The 10,665-nt window shown below is 47.6% G+C and overlaps 1 long non-coding RNA gene across 1 annotated transcript; it reads left to right on the forward strand.

The window, feature by feature from the left end:
* The first annotated feature begins 207 nt into the window (after positions 1–207).
* Positions 208–10,368, forward strand: LOC121099815. Its single transcript, XR_005831565.1, has 3 exons — positions 208–729; positions 9,523–9,693; positions 10,310–10,368. It is a non-coding gene; the product is annotated as an uncharacterized LOC121099815 (long non-coding RNA).
* Positions 10,369–10,665: the final 297 nt, after the last annotated feature.

The following is a 10,665-nucleotide window of genomic DNA, read 5'->3' on the forward strand; positions in this document are numbered from 1 at the left end:
GTCCCTCCGCCTGGAATATTCTCTTCTCTCTTTGCCTGGCCAACTGTACTGTCCCTCAGGGCTCACTTTTTTTTTTTTAACAATTTTCTTTTCTTTTTTTTTTTTAAGATTTTATTTATTTATGTGACAGAGAGACAGCCAGTGAGAGAGGGAACACAGCAGGGCAGTGGGAGAGGAAGAAGCAGCCTCTCAGCGGAGGAGCCCAATGTGGGACTCGATCCTGGAACGCCGGGATCACGCCCTGAGCCGAAGGCAGACGCTTAACGACTGCGCTACCCAGGGCGCCCCTCGGGGCTTACTTTTAATGTCTCTTCTTGGTGGCGGCCTTTTCTGACCCCTAGACTAGACTCAGCATCCTTGTGACATGCTTCCTGGACATCTCTGTTCCCGATTCTTCCACTGTTCTGTTTCTTCCTCTAGACTTACCCGGAAGTGCCACGAAGGCAGGGGCACGACTCTCCTGTTCACCTCCGCACCCCCGGAGCCAGCCGAGCGCCGTGTGCCTCACACAGGAGTGTGCCTGTTATGTGTTCATTGTACTAGAAAGGATAGTGCCACCTAGCCAAAGATACACCACTTCCTCTCCGATGACTGTACTCATGCATTCAGTAGTTGACCCCCCTGCCCTGCGTCCGGCACTGTCGTGCGGGCAGGGGACACAGCAGTGAACAGCACGGCCATAGATTCTTGCCATCATGGGGCTTGCATCCTTGGAGGGAGAGACCAATAGTAAGTTAAGTAAACTATGCTGTATGCTGGATGATGGAGAATAAGAAAGCAGGAAGGAGGGTAGGGCGTGCTGAGGGAGGTGGTGGGTGTGTTTCGGCTTTTAGTAGGTTAGTAGGGAAAGCTTCACGGAGGTGGCCTTTGAGCCAAAGCCTGCAGGAAGTGAGGGAGGGAGCTGGAGGGACGTTTGGGGAAGAACCTTTCAGGCAGAGGGAAAGCCTACAGAGCAGGTGTTTTCAAGAACAGCCCACAGGCCTGGAGGCGGGAGCAGAGTGAGCTGGGGGAGGGAGGGGGAGGGAGGACTTTGAACTTTACTCTGCAGGCAAAGGGGGGGGTCTGAGCAGAGGAGGTGGGGGAAATCCGACTTACGTTTTAAAAGGTTCCCTCTGACCTCTGTATAGATAATTGACTCGAGGGCAGCAAGGCGGGAAGCCAGGCCGCTGGTTAAGAAGTTTTTGTGAAAATCCCGGCGGAAGGACAGTGGTGACTTGACTTAGGAGCCAGTAGTGGGGGTGGTGAGAAATGGTTAGAGTCTAGATCTGTTTTGAAGGAAGGGCCAAGAGGATTTGCTGGTGGGCTGAATGTGGGATGTGAGGGAAAGCAGGAGTCAAGGATGATAGCCAGGGCTTTGGCCGGGCTAACCAGGGGATGGAGCTGCCAGCAAGGGGATGGGCAGGTGGCTCGTAGAGCGGGTTTTGGGGGACAGAGGAGGAGCTCAGCTTCCACATACTTGAGATGCCTATTAGTTACCCAGCATGTGTTTGAGGTCTAAAGTAATGAATCTAAGAGGGCAATTTTCTTTCATCTGTTCATGGGAGCAAAGAAATATCATACATTGCCCCGAAGAATGGAGACTAACGTTGCTCTCTTGTATAGGAGTCTACAGCTATCCATCTCCTGTGGGGGCACGCCGGGATGCCATTTCTCTTAGAGTAGACGTCAACCCGGATTCTGTTTTAGAACCAACAGAACTGTTGTCCACAGCTGATGTTTGCTTCATTATATAAAGAAACTTATTTTTATAGTAAGCTTGTTGGGGAAAAAAGTGAAACGTCATACCTGGATAGAACCACATTAAGTACGATCTCTCTGATGACTGAGGTCTTGGGTCAGCATAGACCAAGCAGCTGTCCGTTATGCACGCTGAAGGCCTACTGTGTGCGGTGGGTCTTCTAGTCCATTACCGAGACAGGGGTGCAAGGACTCTCAAGCGCGTCGGAGTTTTGGCCACGGCGCTGGCTCAGGCTGCCTGTCCCACTTATTTCCCTTGTGTCTGCTCCTTCCCTAGATGACATTCAGTGCGCCAGCTTCGTCCCTTCTATTCTGACTGTTGAAATACCTTTCCCTCTTCCTTTCCACTCTCCTGTCTTTCCTAGTGGAGTTCCAGCTTGCGGAGGATGCTGCGTTTAAGTGATTCTCGGATAAGCGAGCTCTCACTCATTTTGCATTTTCCCTTCGGCAACTTTAAACTACTCTTTGCATCAGCTCCTGGGGGGCATTCTAGCGCACTTAGGGGCCGAGAAGGCTGAAGGGCCAGGCCCCTGTGGAAACGCTACTCGTCGATCAGACCTGACAGGTTACGGATAAGCAAAAGTATATTCATTACTATGTTTACGCGTAACTAGTTTGTATCCTTTTCGTCAACTAGATAGTTTTATATACTCTCCCCAAGAATAGGATTTTTACACAGGCTGCCCCAATTCCTGTTGTTGATAACTAACAGCCAGCTGGAAAAGCCAGGTCAGAGCAAGTGTTCTTGAAACTAAAAGAGTGTGTATGCCATGAAAACGAATGTTAATAAAGTAAGATTTATTGTGGGGCGTCTGGGTGCCTCAGTCAGTTAACTGTCTGACTCTTGGTTTTGGCTCAAGTCGCGATCTCACAGTCATGGGATCGAGTCCTACGTCGGGGCCCTGCGCTCAGTTCGGAGTCTGCTTGAGATCCTCTCTCCCTCTCCGTCCTGCTCACTCACTCCCTCTTTCAAATAAATAAATAAAATCTTAAAAAAAAAAGGTAATCTATGTTGTTAGATATTTGTATCCAGAAAAATGGATTAATCACTGAGTTAACTTGAACAAATATCGCCTGGTCAAAAAATTACTTTTCATTCTAAGCATTGAATGATAACATAGTTCGTAAAATGGATGCATTCTTCCAACAGCGGGTTAAGTCCGATTGTTTGGGTTTTTGCTGGAATCCCAGTGGTTTTTCAAGAGAACTGATTGTTTTCCGATGAAGCTGTTCACATGCATTTGAAGCCAAGAGAAGGGGTGATTAATTTGCATTCTCTTAGGGGCACCTGGGTGGCTCAAGTCGGTTAAGCGTTGGCTCAGGTCATGATCTCAGGGTCCTGGGAGAGGACGCCCCCCCCATCACTCAGCGGGGAGTCTGCTCTTCCCTCTGCCTCTGCCCCTTCTCCCCACGTGTGCACCCTCTCTCTATCAAATAAATAAATAAAATCTTTAAAAAAAATTGCATTGTCTTAGGCTATAGACTTCTCTCTCAGGCCAGTAGTGTTTGATGAGGTCCGAATTTTCATTTCTGCTGTATAGACAGTAAGACTGTACGAAGTCATGGAATTGTCTCTGTAGGATGAGGTACGATCGTGAGGCCACACAAGCAAACACATAGCCTGCGTCCGGACTCTCGAAGTCGCCGAACACCCCGTGTTCGAGAGGATAAAAGAAGACATTGAAAAGATTGTTTTTAGCTCTTTTCCAGTGATGCATTTTTGCTACCCTTCATGTTCCAGAACAGAGTTGAAGCTTAGCATCATTTTAAGCAGGGGACGGAAAGGGATACGTGAGGCTGGGGGAAAGGCAAAAAAAGAAAGGAACTTGAGGGACCAAAAAAAGCACACATCCTTCGAAGGCCTCCCCGCCCCAGGACAGAAACTGCCTTGGCCGTCCGGATTTCTGTGCAGTCAGAAGGGAATTGGTTTCCCAGCTGTTCTGGTGTCTTTTCCTGATTCGTCTCTGCTCCCACGGTCTGCAAGCAAAGACCGGATCTTCGCGCCTACAGCCCCGGCCAAGCCTGCGGCTCCCCTCACGCGTGACTCACCGGCGGGGGCAAACCTCCTCCTGGAGCAGCTGCCGCGGCCCCGGGAGGACCCCGCACAGCGGCTGCGCTGCCGGACCCGCTGACCGCCGCTCTCACCTCGATGGCACAGTGAGGCTGGGGTGACACTGTGACCGCTACAAGATCCTGGAGGTCGTCTTGAAGCCTCACTTCAGTTTAGGATTGCTAGAAGGCCGATCGTCATTCAAAACTCCCCCCCACGAGGGGCGTCGGGAGGGGGGGGGCTCAGTCGGAGAAGCGTCTGCCTTCGGCTCAGGTCATGATCCGGGGTCCTGGGATCGAGCCCCGCATCAGGCTGCTTGTTCGGCGGGGAGTCTGCTTCTCCCTCTGCCTCTGCCCTTCCTCCTGCTTATGCTCTCTCTCTCTCTTTCTCTCTTTGACGAATAGATAAATAAAAATTTTTAAAAATTCCACCACCTGTGCCCTGGTGCGTAAGCGATCACTTTCGTGAAGAATAAAGCCCTGCTTGGTTTGAGGCTTGGTTAAGTCTCTGCTACGATTACGATCAGTATGAGCTGAGCCAGCTTCGTAAGAACGCGTTTCTTAAACAGGATGACCCCTTGCTGGTTTCCTCGGCTTCTGGCATACCTCTCCTCTGCTCAAAGGCCCGTTCTCGAGGCTTCGCTACAGACAGGGAGAGTAGGCGCCTGCCCTCAGAGGGCCTCCAAGCCGCTTGAGGCCACAGATTAAAGAGTGAGAATCATGGATTCACAAGGGAAGGCAAATGAGATACCATTTCACAGAAGGTGAGGTTATCTTTTTGTGTCAGTCTACACCGCAATGCCCGTGTCTTCCAGCCTCGCGTTGTACTTGCCGTTAGCACGGTGTCACAGACGTTGTTCTGCCGACTATCTCCTCCCTTATTCTAGTACATTCCGGCCCTCACACGGTACACGGTGCTTTACACATAATGCGTGCCAGGTCAGCGTTTGCTGACATAATTGAATGGGGGAAGGCTTTGTGGGAGAGGCAGAGCTCGGCCCAGCTCGAGATAGAGCGGGGAGGTGGGGCGGTGACATACTGCCCACATATGAGTCATTTGTCCTGGGCCTTGAGGAAGAGCTTGCAAAGTCAAAACAGAGTGGAGACACGTGCCAGGTTGAAGGAATGAGCTAGGGGCAGAGCGGAGTGTTGGTTTGACGAAATATGGGTCAGGAAGGAGGCCGGCCAAGACGCTGGGTTGGGATGTTAGTGTGGGCAGCTCTAACAGCAGGGCCCTACAGAGGTGCTGTGGGTAGACATATGCCCAAGTCAGAGCATGTCTTTGTCTCCCCATTTCATGCTGAGGACACGCTCTTCATTTGTACCTTAGTGCGTTTATTACGTTCTTGGTGGTGTTGGGGGATGGGAAGGGTGTGTTCAGAGGATTTCATTGTTTCTCTTTCTTTTCTTTCTTTCTTTCTTTCTTTCTTTCTTTCTTTCTTTCTTTCTTCCTTCCTTCCTTCCTTCCTTCCTTCCTTCCTTCCTTCCTTTCTGTTTTATGTGTTAATTAGTTTGTTCTGGAATTGGTTGGTTTTCAGGAAAGAGGCTGAATGCATTTGGGAAAACTATTCGAAAACTGGATTGAGGAAATGAAAGTTTCCCTTTTTGGGGTCCTCTTTTCTGTTTTTCCTGGGACCCTGGATGACTCTGTAGAGATGCCACAGATGAAGAAAAGAAATTCTGCAAAACCAGAAAGCTATCTAGCTGGGAGCAGCTGGTCAAGACAGGGAAAGCAGGAAGAAACAGCAGGTTTGGGGAAATAAGTGAGTTTCTGCATTGGCGGTATTGCGGGCCATCAAGGAAGACCTGGAAATTGCCATTTGGAATCGGGGCTCGAGTTCGAGAGAAGTTGGAGCTGGGAAGAGATTTAGCAGCAAAGGTGGTAATTAGAAGTGGGGGACAGTGCCTGGGGAGAGCAGGTGGAATGGGGTCCTTAGCTGGGGTCCATGGAGGTTCCAGTGATTGAAGTTCAAGGCTCTATAACCACCGGAAATTGTGACCAATATCTTCTGTGAGTTCCCACCTGGCAGGCTGGGATGGAGTGTGTCTGTAACTTTGGTCAGATTCTTAGAGGTATCAAAGGTTAAGAAATCACTGCTGTAGAATGGGAAGATGAGAGCAAGAAGGTCAGAACTGTGAGGAGAAATCAGCATTTAAGGAGTTAGCAGAGAGGAGCCAAGGAAAGAGGCCGAAGAGATTAGGAAGGCAGAAATCTACCCCGGAAGTCAGGTGGGTGCGGAAGGCAACGGAACGCGTGAGAGCGTGGGCAGCTAGGTTCAACGGTATCTTAAAGTCAGATAGGATTAAAAGAACACATTCGTTTGACCTCTAGGAAGTCACTGGCGACTTTCAGAGAGCAGTGTGAATGGAAGGCACGTTGTGATAAGCGGAGAATGGGAATCGGGGAGTGGGGAGTAAGTCTAGCTTTCTCTTTCTGGAAGGTTAACATTTGACAAGAGTGAATATTTACTGAGTTCCTGAGAAGGGCTGGAACTCATGCCATTCATTGTGACATAAATGTGAGCAAGGTGACATAGGCTTTGTTCTCATGGATCTTAGGGTCTCGGGAGAGAGAGGCACTGATCAAATAACAGCACAGAGTAAGTGTATCGTCACAGACTGGGTCAGAGCTTTGATGGGAAAAACATGGTGCCCAGCACTGAAACCCAATCTGGGGTCCAGGAAGGACCCCTGAGGACGTGATCTTTGAGCTCAGGCCTGAAGGGGGAACCGGAATGAGATGGTCGGGGGTGGGGGCAGAGAGCAGAACATTCTAGGCAATGAGGAAAGTCAGAGTGAAGTGTCGAGAGAGAGAGAGAGAGAGAGAGAGAGCGAGAGAGAGAGAGGAAGGCCAGTGACTGGAGCCCATGCTGGGTCTTTTAAATGACAATGAAGATCTGAGTCTAAGAACATTTAGGAAGCTACTGACTTGTGGATGGTCAGACACAGTTTTGTATTTCAAAATAAAGTAGAAGAATCCAGGTGAGAAATAATGGCAGCTTGGACCAGCGTCCTGGCAATGAAGGTGAAGAGAAGCAGAGGGATTCAGGAATCATGTAGGAGTTAACACAGCCCTAGAGGGCAGGAGAGAGAACACCGTGATTTAGGGAACACCTGCAAAATGTCAAGTTTTTTGGGGCGCCTGGGTAGCGCAGTCGTTAAGCGTCTGCCTTTGGCTCAGGGTGTGATCCCAGCGTCGTGGGATCGAGCCCCACATCAGGCTTCTCTGCTGGGAGCCTGCTTCTTCCTCTCCCACTCCCCCTGCTTGTGTTCCCTCTCTCGCTGGCTGTCTCTCTCTGTCAAATAAATAAATAAAATCTTAAAAAAAAAAAAAGTCAAGTTTTTCTTCAGGGGCTGAACTCTGAAGCTCATTTGTAGGCAAAGAGAAAGAGCAGAGGAGAGAGAGAGAGAGCTTGAAGAAATACTAACCAGGCGGGGCCACACGGGTCCTGGAATCAGAAATGCTGTTCTCTAGATTGAGAAGACAGGGCTGGTGAATATTAAGGTGTGGTTACAGGTAGAAAGGAGGCAAATGGAGGCTTGAAGCCTTGATCTGCAAAAGGGGGCTCGCATGTGTTTTGGGGTGAGGCTGTGACCCTCCAAATAATAAGGTAGCCCCAGGCTTTGTAGGATGAACAGCAAGGAGCTCTGAGATGGTTCATGGAAGGGACACAGAACATATATGAACATCTGTGTACATACACGAACACCGCCTGACCCTTCTAGCGCTTCACCAAGTCAGTACTTAGGTTTTATAACTGGAAACAGAGGCAGGGAGTTTTAATATGTCCTAATGTCAAGCAGCTATCTTGAGCTGTATTAAGAAATCTTCTTTTCCCCCAAATCCGTGAGGTGGTTTGCTTGACAGCTGGGCTTGGGCTTGGGTGGGTGAGTGGGTGTGGTACAATGAGAAGATCTCAAATCTCAGACACTCGAGTTATTACTCAGGAGAACTGGATCATTGTGTTGGACAAGGCACCGCACAACGCTGAATTTCCAAAGGCACGTTCACTTGTATTTCATACTACCGATTAAGTCCAGCTGTAGGAACACCAGTGGAATCCATCAATCTTAAAAAATCAACGCTGACTTTCAGTTTACGGAGACAGATGCAGCGAGAAGTCGCGTGTCAGATGTCTCCAAACAAATGTGCTTAGTTAATGTCCTAACTCGGAAAAAGAATTAGAGTTTTTAGTTGACTTTTTAAAAAAAAATTATGAAGGATTAATGTGCTTCTCCCCTCCCCCTCCCTTTTTTGGATATGGCTGTGGGAAAGTTGGACTCTTTTCAACACATTAGGTCCTTGTTGCAGAATCTCTGAGTGGATCTATGTGTTTGTGGGGACTTGCAGTCTTTTCCAGGCTCCATGGGCACAGCTTTGTCACAAAAATGGCCTTTCATTCTAAGATGCGTCTTCTCTGAGGTCAGAGGGAGAAGCGTGGTCCGAAGGCGCCATGTTGGATTAGAAATGAGCCATGCAGTATGGGCTGCAGTGGGCCTGCTTGGCAATCTCGAAATAAATGCAGCTGGAATAATTTTCGATTCAACCCTTGGCAAACCTTCAGTGTGTACAAAAAATAAAACAAAAAACAAACGCAAACCTGTGGTGGAGGCTCAAAGGCTGGATGCACTCAGCGGCCATCATTCTGTCTATTGGAATTGCCTGCAAACAATGGGTCAGCTCTGCGTCCTGCGGAGGTTCAGTTAGCGCTCTGGGAGGAACTTACTCTTCCTACGTGAGTTAATACGTCTAATTGCTGAGCATAGCACTTTGCAGTGTTTGATGCATATTAGCTATTATTTTTAAACATGACGATCATTTGGGATTATTCCCTTCCTGGGGCTCAGCTTGTACCCCCAAAGGGTCACAACTATGGACCCCATTTCCTTCTCCATGCATATGGTCTCTCAGTTCCAGGCTGACATACCCAGGTTTTCTACCACACGCGTTCCAAGGAGACCATTCACGCTGGGAAGGTGCTTTTCATTTCCACGGCGGCTGTGAGACTGGCTTCTGTATTACAAGGTATCAAGCGCTCCTAATTCGCTGGTAGAACCAGATAAGTTAAGCAGCCGACAGTATCTCCCCCATCTGGGTCGATTCCTTTCTGAGTTCCCAGGAGAACTAGGTTTTGGAATTTTTCCTAAGTGTCTATATCCTCCTAGGGCTGAATCGAACCTTTGGCGTTTCCTGTTCTATACTGGGAACCAGAAGCTTTCTGAATTATCTCATAGGACATTTCCTGATCTGTGAATCTTGAGAGCATGAAGATCATGTTTTCCCCTCATCATCTCCTGATCTCGGTCTCCAAGGAACATGTGTGTGTTTCATTACAACTCCACCGTTTCCCGCATCAGTGATAACTCTGTGGGTTACGGTGCGTACATTCGTACACAGCACCAAAGGTTACCAGTACGGATTTATTGCTCATTACATCATTTTACTGTGGGGTTGATTCACTCGATCAGTTTATTTAGCAATTAAAGAATATTAAGTAAGGCAACTGTACCAACTTACACCAGCCCTGGCTTCGCCGGGTCTACCACCTCTGCCCTCTCCTAATCAGTGGCCTGATAAGGTCAGTCTGCTTTTCCGGGGATGGGCCTGCCGGGGAGACCCAGCAGGAGCTTCCCAGCACGCCCTGTTTCTACTCAGGCACTTGGAGAATGAGAGGACGCTGTAAATCTAAGAACGTAGGCAGTCTTCTTGTTAATGATTTCATTTTCACTTTTAAGGTCTTGAGTGTTCTCTCACGATTGTTTGCTTGGTCCTTCACTGTTTGGAGGACGTTGTTCTGACTGCCAGCTCCGGAACGAGGTTCTCCTGTCCTCATCAGAGTCGATTTATTCTACTCCGCTGGCCTCAGATGACTGGTCACAAAACTCTTGATGTTCAATTAGGAATAAGTAAGTCACCACTTCTCACAGAATCAAAGTTAAGTTGTATTTATTAAAAATTGGTGTTTCTGGGTGGGGGTGGGGATTAAAGACTGCACTTGTCATGGGAAGCACCGAGGGGTGTATAGAATTGTGGAATCACTATATCGTACGTCTGGAAACTAATAGAACACTGTACATAATGCTGGAATTGAAATTTTAAAAACTTAATAAAAAAAGGGTTGTTTCCAACATTCCATTTTTAAAAGCTTCAACTGTGCAGAAATGTTGAACTGTAGAGGGAACACCCTTGTGCCCATCTCCCAGAGTCTACAGTTTTCATATATGTATTTGTTATATAACCATCTATCCATCCATCAATCATTTTATCTTTTTATTTTGAAATAATTTTAGATTTAAAGAAAAGTTGCAAGAATAATAATAAAGTTCCCAATACCCTTCATCAGCTTCCCCTAAGGTTAGCATCTTACAAAACCATAATACAATGACCAAATCAACATTAGAATTAATTAACACAAAATTAACATTATTGGACTATTTTCTTAACCTTTCTAATAGTGAGTTTTTATTTTTTCTTAAAGATTTTATTTATTTATTTATTTATTTATTTATTTATTTATTTAAGAGAGAGAGAGAGAAGAGGAAGGAGCAGAAGGAGAGGGACAAGCAGACTCCACGTTGAGCTTGGGGCTGGAAGCGGGGCTTGATCCCATGACCCTGAGATCAGGACCTGAGCTGAAACCAAGACTTGGATGCTTAACTGACTGAGCCACATGGGTGCCCCATGAGTTTAATTATATTTTACTTAAAAAATTGTTTTTCCAAGTGGAATTTAAATAAAAACTTGGGGAAAAAAATACTACAACACTGTTAACAACTCTACAGATCTTATTTGAAGTTCCTCAGTTTTCTTATGAAGGTCCTTTTTCTGGTGCAGAATGCAATCCCGGATCCCACCCTGCATCTAGCTGCTGTGTGTCC

This window comes from Ursus maritimus, unplaced genomic scaffold, assembly GCF_017311325.1.
Source record: "Ursus maritimus isolate PB19 unplaced genomic scaffold, ASM1731132v1 scaffold_32, whole genome shotgun sequence".
Classification (NCBI taxonomy): Eukaryota; Metazoa; Chordata; class Mammalia; order Carnivora; family Ursidae; genus Ursus; species Ursus maritimus.